Genomic DNA, 18635 nt, shown 5'->3' on the forward strand with positions numbered 1-18635 from the left:
TGGAAACAGCCGTGGCCCTTGGGCACATGGTGGGTAACTCTGGCCAGTCAGAAGCTGCGGACCCAGTTCCAGCCTGAAGTGGTCAGGGCCATCAGTAGGCAGCACGAAGCCGGCCAGGGCTTCCAAACAGGCCTGACCCAGCTCTGTGACAAGAGCAATGTGTCACCCTCAGGCAAGTCTCCTCTCCTTGTCTCTGAGTCAGAAACATCGTGCGGGAAGGTTGGCTCAGGCTTCGGGAATGGAATCCAGGCCAGGTTTCTTCTGCAGGAGCCAGGCCTCTTCTCTAGGCAGTTGGCTTCACTGGAGTTAACTAATGAGGGGGCAGGAGGGGTGGGCATGGCCCCTTGTCCAAGACTATAGCCTCTCATGTCCCCGTTTCCAAATTTACAATCTCACAACCCAGTTTGGCATTCCCTTTAAGAAAATTTATTTTTGTAAATGTTCACGTCAAAGGTAGAAATATAGATATTTACTTTGCAGATGAAAGTGATATATATTAAATAATAACTGTAACGATGAGTCTCAAATTTAAGCATAACAATCAGTGGGGAGAAGAGGTGCTATCTTAGTTCACTTGGGCTGCAATAACAAAATACCACATAGCTGGTAGCTTATAAACACCATAAATTTATTTCTCATGGTTCTGGAGGCTGGGAAGGGAAGTCCAAGATCAAGGTGTCAGCATGGTCATGTTCTGTTGAGCGCTCTCTTCCTGGTTCATAGCTGGTACCTTCTCTCTGTCTTCACATGGTAGAAGGGGCTAGGGATCCCTCTGGAACCTCTTTTATAAAGGCACTAATCCCAGTCATGAGGCTCCACCCTCATGACCTAAGCACCTCCCAAAGGCCCCACCTCCTAATACCATCACATTTGGGGGTTAGGATTTCAACATATGAATTTGGGGGGACACAAACATTCTAACCATAGCAGACAGTATTGTGAAGTGATTAAGAGCTTGAAATCTGAAGCCAGACTGCCTGCATTTGACTCCAGACTCTATTACTTACTAGTTATGTGCCTTTGGGAAAGTTTCTTCATCTCTTTGTACCTCAGTTTATTCATCTGTAAGATGGGGGGTAATAAGAGTACCCAATCATAGATTGTACTGAGGAATAAATGAGTTAATTAATGTCAAGTACTTGGAATAGTGCCTGCACATAGTATTCTATAGGTAAAAGCTATTATTAATAATAGTATTGTTTTTATAGCTAGATGACTTGTTAAAAATGCCAAGTCCAGAGTCATACACATAGAGTTTCTGTTTCAGTGAACCCCACTGAATTTTTGTGAATTTTTCACAAGCACTACAAGAGATTTTTGATGCAACGGGAACCAAGTGACACTTTGAGAAACCCTGGACTATAAGACAAACATGGGCATCCAGGAACAGGGAGAGAGAAAAATGGGAGTAAAGAATAATGTACTCTTCCCTGATTCATAATTTCATACTCTTCAGTGTGCTGTGTTTAGAAAAGAATCCACTGAGCTCTTGCAATGGACACAAAGAGAGTAATTTAACAGTACTATTGATTTTTCCCTATTACTTTCTTTTGATATATCTCCCACCACCAGATTATTTGATTGAGATATAATTGACATACCATAAAATTCAACATTTTAAAGTGTGCAATTCAGCGTTGTTTAGTATATTGGCAAAGTTGTGCAATCGTCTCCACTACCTAATTCCAGAATATTTTCATCACTATCCACCGAGAAAGAAAAATATACCCATTACAGTCACTCCCCAGTCTCTTCTCCTCCCAGCCCCTGGCAACCACTAATCTCCTTTTTGTTTCTATGGATTTGCCTCTTCTGGACATTTCATGTAGATGGAATCTCACAATATATGGCCTATAGGCTTCTTTCATTTAGCCTGCTTTCAAGGCTCATCCATTTTGTAGCATGTATCAGTAGTTTTGTGGGTTTTTTCCTAGCTAAGTAACCGTCTATTGTATGGGTATATCACATTGAGTTTACCCGTTCATCAGTCGATAGGCATTTAGGTTGTTTCACTTTTCTGGCTATTATGAACCATGCCGCAATGAAATTTGTGTACACATATTTGTGTAGACTGATGCTTTCATTTCTCTCGAGTATATACCTAGGAGTAGAGTTGCCTGGTCCATATGGTAACTCAATGTCAGATTTTTTTAAGAACTGTTTTCCGAAGCAACTTCACCATTTTACACTCCCACTAGCAATGTGTGAGAGTTTCAATTTCTCCACATCTTCACCAACACTTTTCTGTATAATGTCTCTTTTATTTTAGCCATCCTAGTGTGTGTGAAGTGGTATCTCATTGTGGTGTTGATTTGTATTTTCCTAATGATGTTGAGCACCTTTTCATCTGTCACTTTCTGGTCCTGCCAGGTTTTGGGTCCCCAGGCTGGGGCTATCAGGACATGATGGCATTTACAACAGTGCTGTTGACTCCTTCCTATCAAGCCTAAAGAGGGGCATATTTTATCAGAGTATGAGCAAAATCTAGGCTCTTTCTGCAACAGATGTGGTTTTTGCCTGAGAGCATAGCAAAGGAAATTAACAGCAAAAAAAGTTTTAAAATGATTGATATTTCACAAACTGAGTAGCTAAAGAAAATAAACTAACATAAATAAGGTATAGGAGAAACTCTATTGGAAGAAATTTTATTATTTAAATACTTTCTAGAAAGATATTTACTTGCAGTGAAACCCACTGGCCTGCCTTACCCTCCTGTACATGATGAGTGGCACCACTGTCCCTGTGGACAAATGTCACCTGCCATTTCAGTAAACAAAGGTTGTTGCGGCCATAAAGGCATCAGCCACTGCAGCTGACCCAATAGTGCATTCTGAGGGGAATTTCAGATGGAGAAAAACTGGATACTGGCCCTAGTTAAGATGCATATGGAAGGAATAATTTCAATGAGCCCAGACTTTTGTATCTTCTCATACACAGAAAAGCACTAAAATCATTAACTTGAGATGTCTGGGGTTTTTTGTGATTAGCAGTAATCTTTTTTTTTTTTTTTTGCGGTACGCGGGCCTCTCACTGTTGTGGCCTCTCCCGTTGCGGAGCACAGGCTCCGGATACGCAGGCTCAGCGGCCATGGCTCACGGGCCCAGCCGCTCCGCGGCATTTGGGATCTTCCCGGACCGGGGCACGAACCCGTGACGCCTGCATCAGCAGGCAGACTCTCAACCACTGCGCCACCAGGGAAGCCCAGCAGTAATCTTTTGATGTTCGACTACACAGGGATTTTGTTTGTTTGTTTGTTTGTTTTTGTTTTTGTTTCTAGCAAAAACTCCTATATATCCTGGCTCCTCCCTTACCTCTTTGGAACAGTCCCTCAGGGCTATCTGAGAGGCTGCCATCCCGGGCTATAGTTCTCAGTAATGCCCCAGATAGAACATAATTGTCAACTTTTAGGTCGGACATTATTTTTCAGTTGACACCCCGGACATCCAGTGACCCCGTAATATGAAAAAATAAACAGGCATTTTCTTGGAACTAGGAGTTAAACTTCCTTCAGAGAGATCTCATGATCTAACCCACCCACAGGATGTTTCCTGACTGCTGAGGGGTTTATGTAGAGTCCTCAGTTTCTCAATCATAAGAATTTCTAAGTGTTCCCAGTCTGCAGTCTGGGGATTAGAAGGCTAAATTCCTGGGGGCCTGGAAAGGGGAGTATATCAGTAAGAATCTCTAAGCCTAAACTTGACGGGAAATGGATTCGATTTTCACTTATGGTGCAAACCAAGAATTCCCTAAAAATGAGATGGCAAATCCAGTGGGACTCCTACCGAGAATATTCTGGGAGGTTCCAGAACCTTTGTCCTTGCTTGGGAAATTCGGTTCTAAACTTAAATGTCCCCTCTCCAGGCACATTCTGTCATCCTGTGAGTGTCATGATGCATCACTCTGCTTTTTAGAGCTTATAGTAGTAGAAATCTCAAACCAAGGCAGATTTTTAAAAAAAGAAGTTTGCAGTTGTTTACACAAAATTCTGTTCTCTGAGGGAGTTGTGTCAAAACCTGAGTGTTAGAACATCTTTGCCACTCTGGAAAGCAGCTAACTGGAGAGACAATAAGAGAAGAAAGGAGGGCCAGTGACAGCTGCTGTAGGTGGCATTTGTATATTTTTTAAAAGGTCCAGCCTTTACCACTTAGTGGCTATGTGGTTTGGGAAAATTACTTTCTATGAACCTCCATTTCTTCCTCTGAAAAACCAAGATAAGGCTACTTACCTCAAAAGGGTGATTTGAGACATACATAAACAATGAAGAGAGCACTTGCATTGTCTTGTTTTTCTCCTCAAACTTTTCCCAGACCCCAACCCCAAACCAGGGAATAATTCCAGGCATTCAGAAGGTATTCTATAAAAATTTTCTTAGATGAAACAAATCCAGTTTTCTGGTTGAATAAAATATTGAATAGATGAGTGCATTTGGTCATTTAACAAATATTTACTGGGTGCCTCTTATGTTCCAGAGACTGTTCTACGTACTGAAGAGATAGCTGTGAACAAAACAGACAAAAACCCATGCCCTCATGGAGCTTCCATGCTAGAAAGGAGAGAGAGATTCTAAATGATAAATCATGAAAACAAAATGGATGTTAACTAGAGGTGAATGTTATAGACAAAAATAAACCAGGGGAGGAGAATGCAGAGTGGCAGGAGTGAGGTGAGGCTAGAGATGGGTCAGGGTATTCTCTCTCTCTCTCTCTTTTTTTTTTTAGATACTTAAAAGTTATTGAAGTGTAGCATACACATAGAAAAGTCATGAGTGTACAATTCAGTGAGTTATTGCAAGATGAAAATGTAAGTGTGCCCAACATATACAATATAACCAGAACCTCAGAAGGCTTCCTTAAGATACTTCTCAATCACTCCTCCTTCCCTCTTCCCTAAAGGTCAGTACTAGTTTGATCTCTAATAAAATAGATTAGCTTTGCCTGTCTTTAGATAGTGGAATCGTCAGAGGGTCGGGGTATTCTTGAGGGCTCCACTTTACAGTTCCAAAGGCTGGATTCTTTGGGGGTGAGTTAGCCTTCCAGGGCTCATTTCTAAAGAGGCGTCATCTTCCAGCTCAGTGGTCACTCTGGCCCCAGGTGCCCAGCAGACGGGCTCAGGATCGAAAGCTAGGCAGCAGTTGTGAGGATGAGTACCGACCAGATGGGCACATGGAAGGAGACTCTGGGGCAGTGCTCATTGCCCCAGGGAATTAGATCACATTGGGAAAGATTCTCCACCTTGGCTCTGTCTAAAATGTCCTGCGCTGTGTTTCCTTAAACAGCACTGGACAGAGACCAGTTTCTCACACTTCAAAGCCCTTCCCTGTTTGCATTGCACAAGTGACACATTCCTGTCCAAAATCATCCAGACAAACAGCTGCTAATTTCCTAGCAACACTGCCCTAGCCATTCTTGTATGGAATGGAATTAATCCTGGCATAGAAATAGAAGTTTATATTTCAGAAAAAAAACCTTTCAAAATTCCTTCTCCCTGTCTGCCCTAATCCATCCCCAGGGACCATCTTGGACCAAGCTCAGCAGGGAGTTCCCTCAGCAGTTCGAAAGCCCTGACTGTGTGATAGCTTTGTCGGGAGGACTCACAGAAATGCTAGTATTCACAACACTCGCATTTGTGTAGAGCCACCATGGGCTGTTTCTTGACTTCACGGAATCATCAGTTTCTCCCTTATGACAAGTTTAATAGGAAGTCTGAGCAAGCCTACAGAAAGTGATTTAGAATCACATAATGTCAGGGTAGAAAGGCCTTACCCAACTGTCTGGTGGAGGACGGAAAGTAGGTTGTAACCTGCACTTGTTCCAATGCTTGGTGTTGGCTCCCTGTAGCATGTCTGTGAAGGAGTCTCAGGCAGCTGGGTGGGAAAGGAAGTGATGGGTGATCGATTAGCAATGTCTGGCGTGGATGAGATGCGGTAAAGGAGCGCGCCTCTTGGGTATTTACCATGCCTGATCTAGGGCCGGCTTCTCATTTTACAAATGAGGGAACTGAAATTCAGAGAGTTGAGGTGCCCCCATCAAGACTGTACCCCAGTGAGAAGCAGAACTGGACTCCGAATCCAGCCCTTTAGCTTTCCATCTGGGTATGTTTTTCAACACCAACTCTTTTGCTTTCTATCATAAGGTCTGAAGAGGGCTGGTTTAGTGAGGCAAGGAGAGACCAGGGAGCTGGCTGGCTCTATCTAATGCCTGACACACGGCTCACGGGAATCAGCTGCTCTGGTGGTCTCTGCCTGGTTCCTGCTCCCTATCTCCCCTCCCAGCAGGACTGCATGCCTCAAGCTATTGTGGACCCAGAAGGAAGAACGAGGGGTCCTCCCAATGTAGAAATCTACAGTGATGCCCACGGGCCTGAATTCCTGATCCAGAGCCTGAAGTTATTCCCTTCTCCCTGTAATTACAGTATATTGCCCTCATCGTTCTTACCATCCCAGTTTGGGTGGGCTTAAACTTCTAATGGTATGCACAGAAATGCTTTTAGTTTTCGCTCAGAGTAATATTGACACAAATTGCATTTACTTCTATTTTAAAACTTAGCCTTGCTGGCTAAGAATAACTGATTTATTTGGTGAGAAAAGACATTTGTATGTGGATGTCACTAGAAGGGAAAAGGGACCACAGAGGTTTTTTTTTGTTGTTGTTTGTTTTCATTTTAACTTATCAAGAGAAAAGCTTTCTTTTAAAAATAAAATAAAATAATCCCTGGCTCAACTGATAATATTTGCCTTTTCTTTTGGCCCAGGACCTGGTCTTACGCCAAGCTCCATGTTGGTCGTTACCTCCTCCTGAAATGCTCTGCCTTCTCGCCTGGCAAACGTTGTTCTCCCCTTTTGTGTCTAAAGTTCTCCTTTTCCTAGGGGTAAGAAGAAAAAAAATTATTTAGTTCAATAAACACTTACCGAGCACCTTCAGTGTGTCAGGTACTGTACTCGGCACTCAGGACTCAAAAATGAAGACACTAAGCCCCCTGCCCTTGGGAAATTTAACTGGAACTTGGAATGAGACAGAGAAACACAATGCTGAGCCTTGTGCCCTGTTATCTCGTTTCATCTTCACCCTAAATCTACTCTTCTGGTGGTCACGGGCTGTGTCTCTTGTTCTCCACTCTGTCCTCGGCACCAAGCACAGAGCCTGGCACATGGTGCTGGGAAAGACTATAACTCATTGAATAACTGTCCTTAAAACCACCCTAAAATGCAGGCGTTTTTCCCCTTTTACAGAGAAAGAACTGAAGTTGACAGAGGCTAAGTAACCCCTCCTAAGGTCTCCTAGGAGTGATGACTTTGGTCATTTGTTTCCAAACCCTTGGCTTTTTCCTCCCTTATACTACCCCACACTACACTTTTCTAGACCCAGTTTTCTCATCTGTAAATTCAGAGGAGCAGACTGGATGATTCTACGATGCCTCCAAGCTCTAAATTTCATAGCCAATGACCAAAGCTGGTACTAGAATGCATATACTCATTTTCTCCGAGAGGGTTTTTATGTGTTGTTCTTTTTAACATGCATTTCTTTTGCCCTTATTATACCACCAGCTCTTGGATCTTAATATTTCATTTTATAACCTATTTGTAGCACCCTCAGATCTATGTTTGATGCTCAAAGACTTCTCATTTTTTAAAGTTCGTGACTCCCTATAAACCTGCCTTATCTATGCTAAGGAAACCATACACGCTTCACTTCCCAACACCAGATGTTTTTTTCGCCTGTTTTGTCTCAGAAACAGCAGCAAGATTTGAGTGCTCTGTAACAGGCCTCAAAGAATCTCATGCCTTAGGATGCAGAAGATATTTATTGAAAATGACGATTCCTGATTTTGTAGGGAAAAACACAGACTTTAAAATTTTGTGGGATCATAAAAAATCCATTGCATTTTTATACACTAACAGTGAAAAATCAAAAATGAAATTAAGAAACAATTCTAGTTATAATAACATCAAAAAGAATAAAATACTCAGGAACAAGTTAGCAAAAGAAGTGCAAGACTGACAATTTTAAAACATTGTTGAAGAAAATTGAAGATCTAAATACATGGAAAGACATCCCATGTTTGTGAACTGGATTAATACTGTTAAGATGGTCACACTTCCCAAATTGATTTACAGATCCAACACAATCCCTAGCAACAACCCACCTGGCTTTTTTTTTACAGAAATTGATGAACATACTAAAACTAATATGGAAATGCAAGGGACCCAGGATACCCAAAACAATCTTGAAAAAGAAGGGCAAAGTTAGAAGACATACTTCGTGATTTCAAAACTGCAAAGCTACAGTAATAAAGACAGTGTAGTACTAGAATAAGGATAGACATATAGATTCGTGGAATAGAATTGAAGGTATAGAAGTAAACTCTTACATTTACGGCCAATTGATTTGGACAAGGATGTCAAGACAATTCAATAGGGGAAAGAGTAGTCTTTTTTTTTTTAATTTTAGAATTTTATTTTATTTATTTGTTTATACAGCAGGTCCTTGTTAGTCATCAATTTTATACACATCAGTGTATACATGTCAATCCCAATCGCCCAATTCATCACACCACCATCCCCACCCCCCACTGCTTTCCCCGCTTTGTGTCCATACGTTTGTTCTCTACATCTGTGTCTCTATTTCTGCCCTGCAAACCGGTTCATCTGTACCATTTTTCTACGTTCCACATACATGCCTTAATATACGATATTTTTCTCTTTCTGACTTACTTCACTCTGTATGACAGTCTCTAGATCCATCCACGTCTCTACAAATGACCCAATTTCGTTCCTTTTTATGGCTGAGAAATATTCCATTGTATAAATGTGCCACTTCTTCTATATCCATTCGTCTGTCAATGGGCATTTAGGTTGCTTCCATGACCTGGCTATTGTAAATAGTGCTGCAATGAACATTGGGGTGCATGTGTCTTTTTGATTTATGGTTTTCTCAGGGTATATGCCCAGTAGTGGGATTGCTGGGTCATATGGTAGTTCTATTTTTAGTTTTTTAAGGAACCTCCATACTGTTCTCCATAGTGGCAGTATCAATATACATTCCCAACAATAGTGAAAGAGGGTTCCCTTTCCTCCACACCCTCTGCAGCATTTGTTGTTTGTAGATTTTCTGATGATGCCCATTCTAACTGGTGTGAGGTGATACCTCATCGTAGTTTTGATTTGCATTGCTCTAATAATTAGTGATGCTGAGCAAGTTTTCATGTGCTTCTTGGCCATCTGTATGTCTTCTTTGGAGAACTGTCTATTTAGGTCTTCTGCCCATTTTTGGATTGGGTTTTTTTCTTTTTTTTTTTTATTGAGCTGCATGAGCTGTTTATATATTTTGGAGTTTAATCCTTTGTCCGTTGATTCATGTGCAAATATTTTCTCCCATTCTGAAGGTTGTCTTTTCATCTTGTTCGTAGTTTCCTTTGCTTTGCAAAAGCTTTGAAGTTTCATTAGGTCCCATTTCTTGATTTTTGTTTTTATTTCCATTACTCTAGGAGGTGGATCAAAAAAGATCTTGCTGTGATTTATGTCAAAGAGTGTTCTTCCTATGTTTTCCTCTAAGAGTTTTATAGTGTCTGGTCTTACAGTTAGGTCTGTAATCCATTTTGAGTTTATTTTTGTATATGGTGTTAGAGAGTGTTCTAATTTCATTCTTTTACATGTAGCTGTCCAGTTTTCCCAGCACCACTTATTGAAGAGACTGTCCTTTCTCCCTTGTATATCCTTGCCTCCTTTTTCATAGATTAGTTGACCATAGGTGAGTGGGTTTATCTCTGGGCTTTCTATCCTGTTCCATTGATCTATGTTTCTGTTTTTGTGCCAGTACCATATTGTCTTGATTACTGCCGCTTTGTAGTATAGTCTGAAGTCAGGGAGTCTGATTCCTCCAGCTCCATTTTTTTCCCTCAAGAGTGCTTTGGCTATTCGGGGTCTTTTGTGTCTCCATACAAATTTTAAGATTTTTTGTTCTCGTTCTCTAAAAAATGCCATTGGTAATTTGATAGGGATTGTATTGAATCTGTAGATTGCTTTGGGTAGTATAGTCATTTTCACAATATTGATTCTTCCAATCCAAGAACATGGTATATCTCTCCATCTGTTTGTGTCATCTTTAATTTCTTTCATCAGTGTCTTATAGTTTTCTGCATACAGGTCTTTTGTCTCCCTAGGTAGGTTTATTCCTAGGTATTTTTTTCTTCTTGTTGCAATGATAAATGGGAATGTTAAAGAATAGTCTTTTAACAAATGGTACTAGGACAAGTGTATATCCACATGCAAGAGAATGAAATTGGACTCGTAGCTCATACCATGTACAAAAATTAACTCAAAATGACCAAAAACCTAAATATAAGAACTAACATTATAAAACTCTTAGAAGGAAACATAGGTGTAAATTTTCATGACCCTGGATTGGGTAATGGTTTCTTATATGTGACACCAATAACACAAGCAACCAAAGGCAAAAAATCGACAAGTCGGACTTCATCAAAATTGAAAACTTTTATGCTTCAAAGACACTATGAATAAAGTAAAAAGACAAGCCAAAGAATGGGAGAAAATATTTGCAAATCATATATCTGATAAGGGTCTAATATCCAGAACATATAAAACCACAATTTAAAAATAGGCCAAGGATTTGAATAGACATGTCTCATAAGACGATACATAAATGTTCAATACGCACATGAAAAGATCTTCAACATCATTAGTCATTAGGGAAATATAATCAAAACTATAATAAGATGCCACTTCATGCACATTAGGATGACAATAATAAAAATGACAATAACAAGAATAATGAGGACGAGGGAGATTGGAACCCTCCTTCATTGGTGGTGGGAATGTAAAATAGTGCAGTTCCTTTGAAAAACAGTTTAGCAGTTCCTCAGAAAGTTCAACACAGAGTTACCATATGACCCAGCAATTCCACTCCTAGGTGTATATATATGAAAATATTTGATCACACAAACTCTTACACAGGAATGTTCAGAGCACTATTATAGCCAGAAAGTAGAAATAGCCCAAATTTCAATCAACTGATGAATGGATAAGCCAAATATGGTACATCCATGCAATGGAATACTATTTGGCAATAAAAAAGGTGAAATATTGATTCATGCTACAACATAGATGAACCTTGAAAACATTATGGCAAGTGAAAGAAGCCAGTCACAAAAGAGCACATATTATATGATTTCATTTATAATTACTGTACAGAATAGACAAATCTACAGAAACAGAAAAGAGAATAGTGTTTGCCAGGGGCTGGGGAAGTGAGGAATGGGGGTGACTGGTAACGGGTACACGTTTTTGCAGGGGAGTGGTGAAGAAAAGATTCTGGAAATGAATCATGGTAATAGTCGTACAACTTTGTGAATACACTAAAAACTACTGAATTTTACACTTTAAAGGGGTGAATATTATAAAATATAAATTATATCTCAATAAAGCTGTTTAAATTTTATGGGACCAAAGAAATTCAATAGGGAAATGAGAGGCTAATGGAGAAACCCGGGCTAGCCCCCATTCTTAGCACCCAGAAGGCTCCCACCACCACTGTGGCAACAGTCACAGCCACAGAAATAAACCTGCATGGATCCTTAAAGGTTGTCTTGTCTACTTAGCTATTGATTCTTCAACCGCCTCTATAATATTCCCACCAGGTGATCATCTAGCCTATGCTTGACTAGGCTCTTTTTCTTCCTCTCCAAGCATTTGTTGAATACGTACTATGTGCCCAGCTCTGAGCTAAGCACTGCGAATATACTTTGCAATGTTGTCTCTTTAATGTAATAAACATTTATTTGAATATTGTAATGTGTAAGACATTTTACTGGTTTATATTCCTTTGTGTTTATTGATACCTGTTTTAGTTTGGGTTCTCCCAGAAGAAGACCCTGAGGCAAAGATTCAAGTGGAAATAGTTTATTTGGGACGTAGAGGTAGCACTCAAAGGGAAGTGGGAAAGAGATCCAGGGAAGGAAAGGAAGCCAAGTAGTCAGCTACCACAGTGAGCCACTAAAGCTTAATCCTGAGGGGAAACTCTGAGACAAGGTGTAAAACACATGCCTGAAAACGTATTCCACCCAAGGGCCAGGGAGCTGGGATATTCATGTGCTAAATTCAGAGACCCTGGTTGAGCGCTCACGCTGGAGATGTGTTACTTCTTAGCATCCCTGGCTGCTGAAGGAAGCACGGATTATGCAGCCCTCCCCAGATCTAAATTGGGAGGGGGGAGAACCCTCAGGCACAAATGCAGATTCTAGCAATTGGTGTTTGGCAGGACCTGTGGTCCCTGGGGATCCAGGTGGGACACTGACAGCATCAGCTACAATACCTTCCTCCTTCCACACCCTGGGGATGGTGTACAGGAATACACAAAATGCCACGAATTAGGTAAATGTGAAGAGAAAAAAGATGTAAAGGAAAAGAAGCCTTTCTGGTGAGGGCACGAATATCCTAGTAGACTCAGAAAACAGGTGATATTTCTCAGCGTATCCTTTGTTAAACTCTGGCTCTCCAAAAATGCAGCCAAAACTACCTTTGGAAAAGGCAAAACTGAGTTGCCTGCTTACCACAAACTTGACAGAGTCTCAGTAGCATCTCAAAGGTGAGAAGTTTGGTGGGTCTGAGGTCTAGTTTAAAGCAAGTCTTTCCGTGCAGGAGCCTGATTAGAACTAAGGATCTCAATGTAATAAAGATTAGCGAACACGGAAAGGCGAGGGTTTTGAAGTGAGAGTTCCAGAGTCTTGTTATTGAAAAGTCATGTGTTTGTTTAATGGTTTTGAGGGGGAAGTTCCTGAGGTAAGCAGAGTGATTTGCAACATTAATCCTCCTGAGTGAGTGTTTTGTGGGATGGGAATTCCCTGCTAATGTTGCAGTAAAACTGTGTGGGCTTCCCTGGTGGCGTAGTGGTTGGGAGTCCGCCTGCCGATGCAGGGGACATGGGTTTGTGCCCCGGTCCGGGAAGATCCCACATGCCATGGAGCGGCTGGGCCCGTGAGCCACGGCCACTGAGCCTGCACGTCCGGAGGCTGTGCTCCGCAACGGAAGAGGCCACAACAGTGAGAGGCCCGCGTACCGCAAAATATAAAAAAAAACAAAACTGTGTGGGCCGAAATGGTTTCTGTTCACACCTTCAGTGTGAGTGTATGATGTCACACAGTAAAGCATGATGTAGTGAAAGTAGTTCTCTAGGAAGTCAGTCACATGCAGCCCAGGTGCCGGTAATTCTTACTGAATAGGGAAAAATTGTGCACAGGTTCCATCTTCGAGGAGGAGCAGGATTAGAGGGGGAGTCTTGGCGAGCAGGGGTGTGACAGCTTCTGTGGCTGTCCCCGGGCATGCGGCCCTGGAGCCCCGCCCTTGGGCCCAACGGGCAGGCTGAGAGCTGGGAGTCCCTGTAGAGACATTTCCTAAATGACTCCTCTGCTGGAAATGTACCCCTGCAGCGGATCCTGCCTGCCTGGCTGCCAGGTTGGGCAGCTCTCTCACTGTCGCCAGAAAGGAAGTCACAGCAAGTCTGGCCTCCTGCTCGGCGCCCCCTCCCAGCCCCTGCTTCTCCCTGACTCACCCTGCCGTTGTGGCTGCTGTCCTATTCTCTGTGGATCTGGGCAGGATGCTCTCTGTTAACTTAGCCTGGCGGGATCGCCAAAACCTCAGGGCTGCTCCGCCACTTCTCTCCAGGGCCACTAATGCCAACGCGTGATGCAGGGCACTGTGTAGCCTCCAGCGTGCTTGTGCCACTGGCCTCATCAGGGGTTCGCTGTGCCCCTAGCAGGCAGGCGGGCGGGATCATGCTGTTCTCCCTCCTGACAGAAGGAACTGAGGCTCAAGGTCAAGTCAGTGAAAGAACCAGGCTAGCAACCGGGTCTTCTGACCTAGTGCAGAGTTCTTTCTGGGGTGGGAAACGTCCACGTATACTCATCTCTAAAACAATTGTGACAAAATCGTCACGTAGGGCTATGGTTCCACATCCAAATGAGAGAAACGGGTCTCTCTAGTCGGAAACACAGTTGCATTTGACTGCTATCCACACAGCCTTGCTATTCAAGCATTTACAAATACAGGTGATTATTTTTTCCAGGATGATAGTAATAATACTCATTACAGAAAATGTGCTTAGAGAGTGGATTTCTGTGCTTCAGGAGGAAAACCTTTGGTCCATTTTTTGGAGAAGATGACCTCATCTTAAATGAATGAATGCTCCTGGGGGAAGGCTGGGTCACGGTCCCGATGGTTTTGTATTTCTAACGGAGGACTGGGCCCTTCTTACTCTCCAGGAGAGTAAATAAGTCCTTATGTTCCTAAGGGCTTAACGGAACATTGTGTCCTTTCCAACAAGCTGCTAAGGCTTATTGTGCAAGAAAAGAAAAAGAACAAGAACTTTTGTGTAAAAGACCTGGGGATGGTGGGCACTGCTCCAGGCGGAGGGGGGTCACTAATGGATGGCTCAGCGGACAGACTCCATAGATGAGGGTGGTCTGAACCTGGGCTCGTGTCCTCAAAGTGCCTGATGACAGGACAGGGGAAAAAGCATTAGCGGGAAAGTTCTGATGTCCAGGGGCTGCGCTGGACCAGAAGGGCCAACCTAAGCTGCTGGGCCCATTCATAAGAGAAGGGCCCCCTGACCTTAGAGTGCCTGACTGATAGATCGACGTGTGAGGGAGTGAAGCTTTACAGAAGCCTGCTCTTCACACCTCCCCCAGCCCAGGACACCTGTAAGTCTCGGGAACCTGGTCCTGGCTTGGGGTGGATTCCCATTTCTGTATTTGGAGGCCAGACAAGAATGGCTAGTGGAGCCTGAGCAGGGAGGGGAGGGGAACAGACACCGGTGTTGAAACATATGGAAAGTCGTAAGGATTTCGCACCCTTCCCCATCCCAGCAGGCGGAGTTCATAGTGCTGGGCTCTGGAGAGCCTTCCACCCTAAGCCCTCCCTGAACATCAGGAGGAGTTGACTCCAACTCTTTCTCCAACACTGTCTGTAGCACCTGTGCAAATGCAGGTTTTAGCCAGAACATTCCGCCCTAAGAGAAAGGTAAGCCTCGGCACTCAGGAGTGCCGGTGACAGCGCCCTTCACCACCTTTCTTCTTCCCTAAGTCAGCAGCATCTTGCAGCTCCTGAAACTGGTGAAGGATGCCTGGGATTTTGCAGTCCAGAACCTTGCAACAGAAGATGCTTATCAGTGGAAAGGGTAAGTCCAGGTGTCAGTAGAGCAGCGAGTGCAGCAAGGGGTGCCGAGCCCCTTACCGCCGGGGTGCGTGCAGGGCACGTGTTCCTGCTGTTGCCCCTGCTTGGGGTCTCACTGGGATGGGACGGCTTTGGTGTGACCCTCCAGACATGATGAAAGTCCGGCCATCTCTTGGCTACTGCCTCTCTAGTTCACAGAACCCCTGTGAGGCAGGTGATGGAATGTGATTGAATCTTGGCTTGTGTATTGTGAGGATTACATGCATTTTTGTTTAATTAAATTGAATTCAATAATGTGTAAGCTACATGTGGGAGGGGAATACAGGCCACCAAAGCTGTCCACGTCCTGATCCCCAGAACCTGTGACTGCGTTAGGTTGCATGGCAAAGGGGAATCAGGATTACAGATGAAATGACTATGGTTGCTAACCAAATGCCTTTAAGATCAGGAGATAATCCTGGATTATCCAGGTGAGCCCGATATGATAACAATGTCCTCAAAAGTGGAGGAGGGAGGCAAGAGAGGAGGTTGAAGCGGTGCGTTGTGGGCACTCAGTGTACCCCTGCCGAAACCTTGATTCCAGCCCAAGGAGACCCATGTTGGACCTCTTACCTACAGAACTGTAAGGTGATAAAGTTGTGTTGTATTAGCCTCTAAGTCTGTGGTGATTTGTTACAGCAGCCGTAGGAAACTAATACACTGTGTAGTGACACATCTTCAAGAAATAGCTCTCCAGGCATTGAGGGATGTTTCAGAGTTTTCAGATCTCTGCCTCAAACACGGAAACCACTCTTGCTCCATTTTCTAGCTTTCTCGGGATCTTGTGTTTCAAGAAGAAAGTATGTTCTTAAAGTTCCTAGAATTCATGGCTGCAAAAACAGCTTGAGGCATCTCAGCTAAGTGGGGAACAAGTGTGAGAAGGTATTCTTTTCCCCAGTCACCACCTCTGCCCATCCTGTACTGATGTCTTAAGGAGATTCCATAACTCACTGGTCACACTCAGCGTCCAGCCCAGTCAGAGTCAATTCAAATCTCCCCTTTCCTGTCTCAATGGGATAGTCAGGCTCCAGCTCAGGACTTGAAGTAGGATGGTGTGTGTAGTCTGCCCTCTCTTTCTTCACCTTCCCTTTCAGGGTCAATTTGCTCTAGGTTGGGGGTGGGGGTGGACAGGGAAGAAGATGGGGGAGAATCAGGGCGATGTAACATGACTGGTCATCTAACTGTGCTGGGAGGGTGGTGTTAGTCTTGTCTTGGCTCGGTCGGGGTGCACATGATACTGGAAATTTGCGCTGGTGTGCTGGTCTCCACATAAATGGGGGCAAGGTTTTCTCTGGGCCCTGTCCAGTCACACCCCTGAACTGAGCCCACCTTAGGACATCTGTATCTCCTTTTGGCCATCATTGGTCTGTGTCTTTACCCTCCTCTCCGGGTGGGTATTGCCTCTCTTGGCCCGCTGGTTCATTGACTCATTGCCAAGCAGCTACCAGAAAGCCCCCTCCCACCTCTACCCATGCTAATCCTTCAGGCCTCTGCCTTCAGAAACCTCCAGGCACACATGCTGGGCCCCCCAAGAACTTTCCCAGTTTCACCACATTCTGTCCCACTCACATGGCCCCCTCGGTCTTCCAGCACATCCAACTCTCCACGTCGCTTTGGGGAGGAAGTAACCTCTCCCTGTGAACACTGCACTGGTGAAAACTTGTCCTTTCTGTCTTCCCTTCCCTGGTTCCCTGCTTATGTTGCGGGGGGAGCCAGGTGAAGGTTGGGAAGCCAGCAGGGCCGGTTCTGAAGCCTCTTATGAAGCCTGAGTGAGTGGTCTGGCCCCTCCTTAGAATGAGGTCCCTACGGCTCCTGTTGCCAAACTGCAATGTGGGCCTCCTTTTTCGTTCAACTTTCCACTCCAGCTGCTTTTCAAAACTCTCATCTTCTGGCGATGCCTTTTCTAGCAGTCTTCTTGGTCAGTTTTAACAACCACTCTAACTAGCAAGATAGACGACTTGAAATAAAATTCTCTGTGAGAAAGGTCTGTAAGAATTAGGTTTCGGGTGTATAAAGATGGAAAAAGCCCAGCCCTATCCGAGTAGAAATAGGAAAGGACTGAAGAGTTGTTCTAAATACAATAAAATAGCAGCTGGTGGAGAAAAGCCAAACCTTTGAGCTTTAGGCACTCCCCAGGACACAGCCATTACCTCCTCTGGGCTTCCAGCTGCTAAGGAACTGGCTTTGAGAGAGGAGCCACCCTGGGGCTTCCACCTGTGCCTCACCAGTCAGCACTGTCAGTGTAGATGAAAACACATTAACAGGAACGTGTACCGACTCGTACCTGCCTCTTACCCGCCCGTACAGGGCTCTCTCCCAGCGCCCGTCTCCCAGTCCCAGGTGTCTCTGTGTCCCCAGACGATCCCCTACCTGTGGAGACCCCTGGACAGAGCAGTTACTGTGCTGGGCGCCCAACCACAGAGCGAGCGCTCGGTCAGGAAGGAAGATGTACTTTCCCTTGCCTCTACTCTCTCCTGATTAAACCGTGCCTCTGTGATGCAGTTGAAAACTGAGAGAGCTGACAGGATGCTTCGGGGAGCTTCAGCCTGCTCTAGTGTGAGGACGAAGGGGGTTTACACTGGACAGCTCTCTTTGCTGCACGCAGAACCTGGGGAAAGAGGGGAGGGAGTGGCTGCCAGCTCCTCCTAGGTCCCCCTGCCACCTGGCAGCCCCCCGGCCGTGCCTCCCCAGAGCGGCATCACAGACTCCACCACCTGGAGGGCTGCTGACCATGTGCCCAGATGTTCAGACAAACACACACTCAGCCTCCTTCCCCAGCCCTCCCTTCCCGCCAGAGTCTGGGCTGACCTCCCCCAATTCTGATGAGCAACTCATAAGTACTAACAAACTCCTTGGCACCCAGAATCCAGGCAGCGTCACTTCCAACATGAATGTGGGCCACGTCTCGGCCCCAGCACGGTCCCAGGGTTTTCCAGCCCCTGTCGAGCCTGGGTGGCGTGGGATGAGCAGAAAGGCTCATCACCGTGCCCAGGAAGCTGGCTCATTACAGCCTCTCACAGACCCGTTTCTAAGTCACAGAAACTTCCACCTGCCAGATAGACGTGAACACTGACCCCTCCCTGATGCTTGGAATATGGAGCAGGTTCCAGGAGGCCCAAGATCGGACCCTGGTCTCAGAGAACACTTACGTGAGGATGGAAAGCACGAGACATTCCTACCCAGCATCTGCTCGTCACACTGGAAGATGGTGTGAGACAGGACACTCTGAGCCTGTCCTCAGGCTGTGAAGGACCCATGTGTAAGTTTAATTCAAACCTGTTTCCCTGAGCCCTTCTGTGTTTTCATAAAGAAACCTCTGGAGAGAGAGTGGTATGAAACAACACCTCCGTCCCCGATTCCCTACCCCCTGGTGGAGGTGAGAGGCCCACACCCATGGGGCCGCATTTCTCTCCCA

The 18635-nt window shown here is 44.6% G+C and overlaps 1 long non-coding RNA gene across 2 annotated transcripts; it reads right to left on the reverse strand.

The window, feature by feature from the left end:
* Positions 1-607: 607 nt before the first annotated feature.
* LOC141279736 (uncharacterized) lies at positions 608-18578 on the reverse strand. 2 transcript variants are annotated; one of them, XR_012334470.1, is made up of 3 exons: positions 18370-18578; positions 6734-6861; positions 608-5863 (listed from the first exon to the last, which is right to left on the reverse strand). It is a non-coding gene; the product is annotated as an uncharacterized lncRNA (long non-coding RNA). The 2 variants fall into 2 exon arrangements; XR_012334468.1 differs by having other exon boundaries at positions 6788-6861; positions 18370-18573.
* Between the last annotated feature and the right edge of the window lie 57 nt (positions 18579-18635).

This window comes from Tursiops truncatus, chromosome 1 (assembly GCF_011762595.2).
Source record: "Tursiops truncatus isolate mTurTru1 chromosome 1, mTurTru1.mat.Y, whole genome shotgun sequence".
NCBI classification, from domain to species: domain Eukaryota; kingdom Metazoa; phylum Chordata; class Mammalia; order Artiodactyla; family Delphinidae; genus Tursiops; species Tursiops truncatus.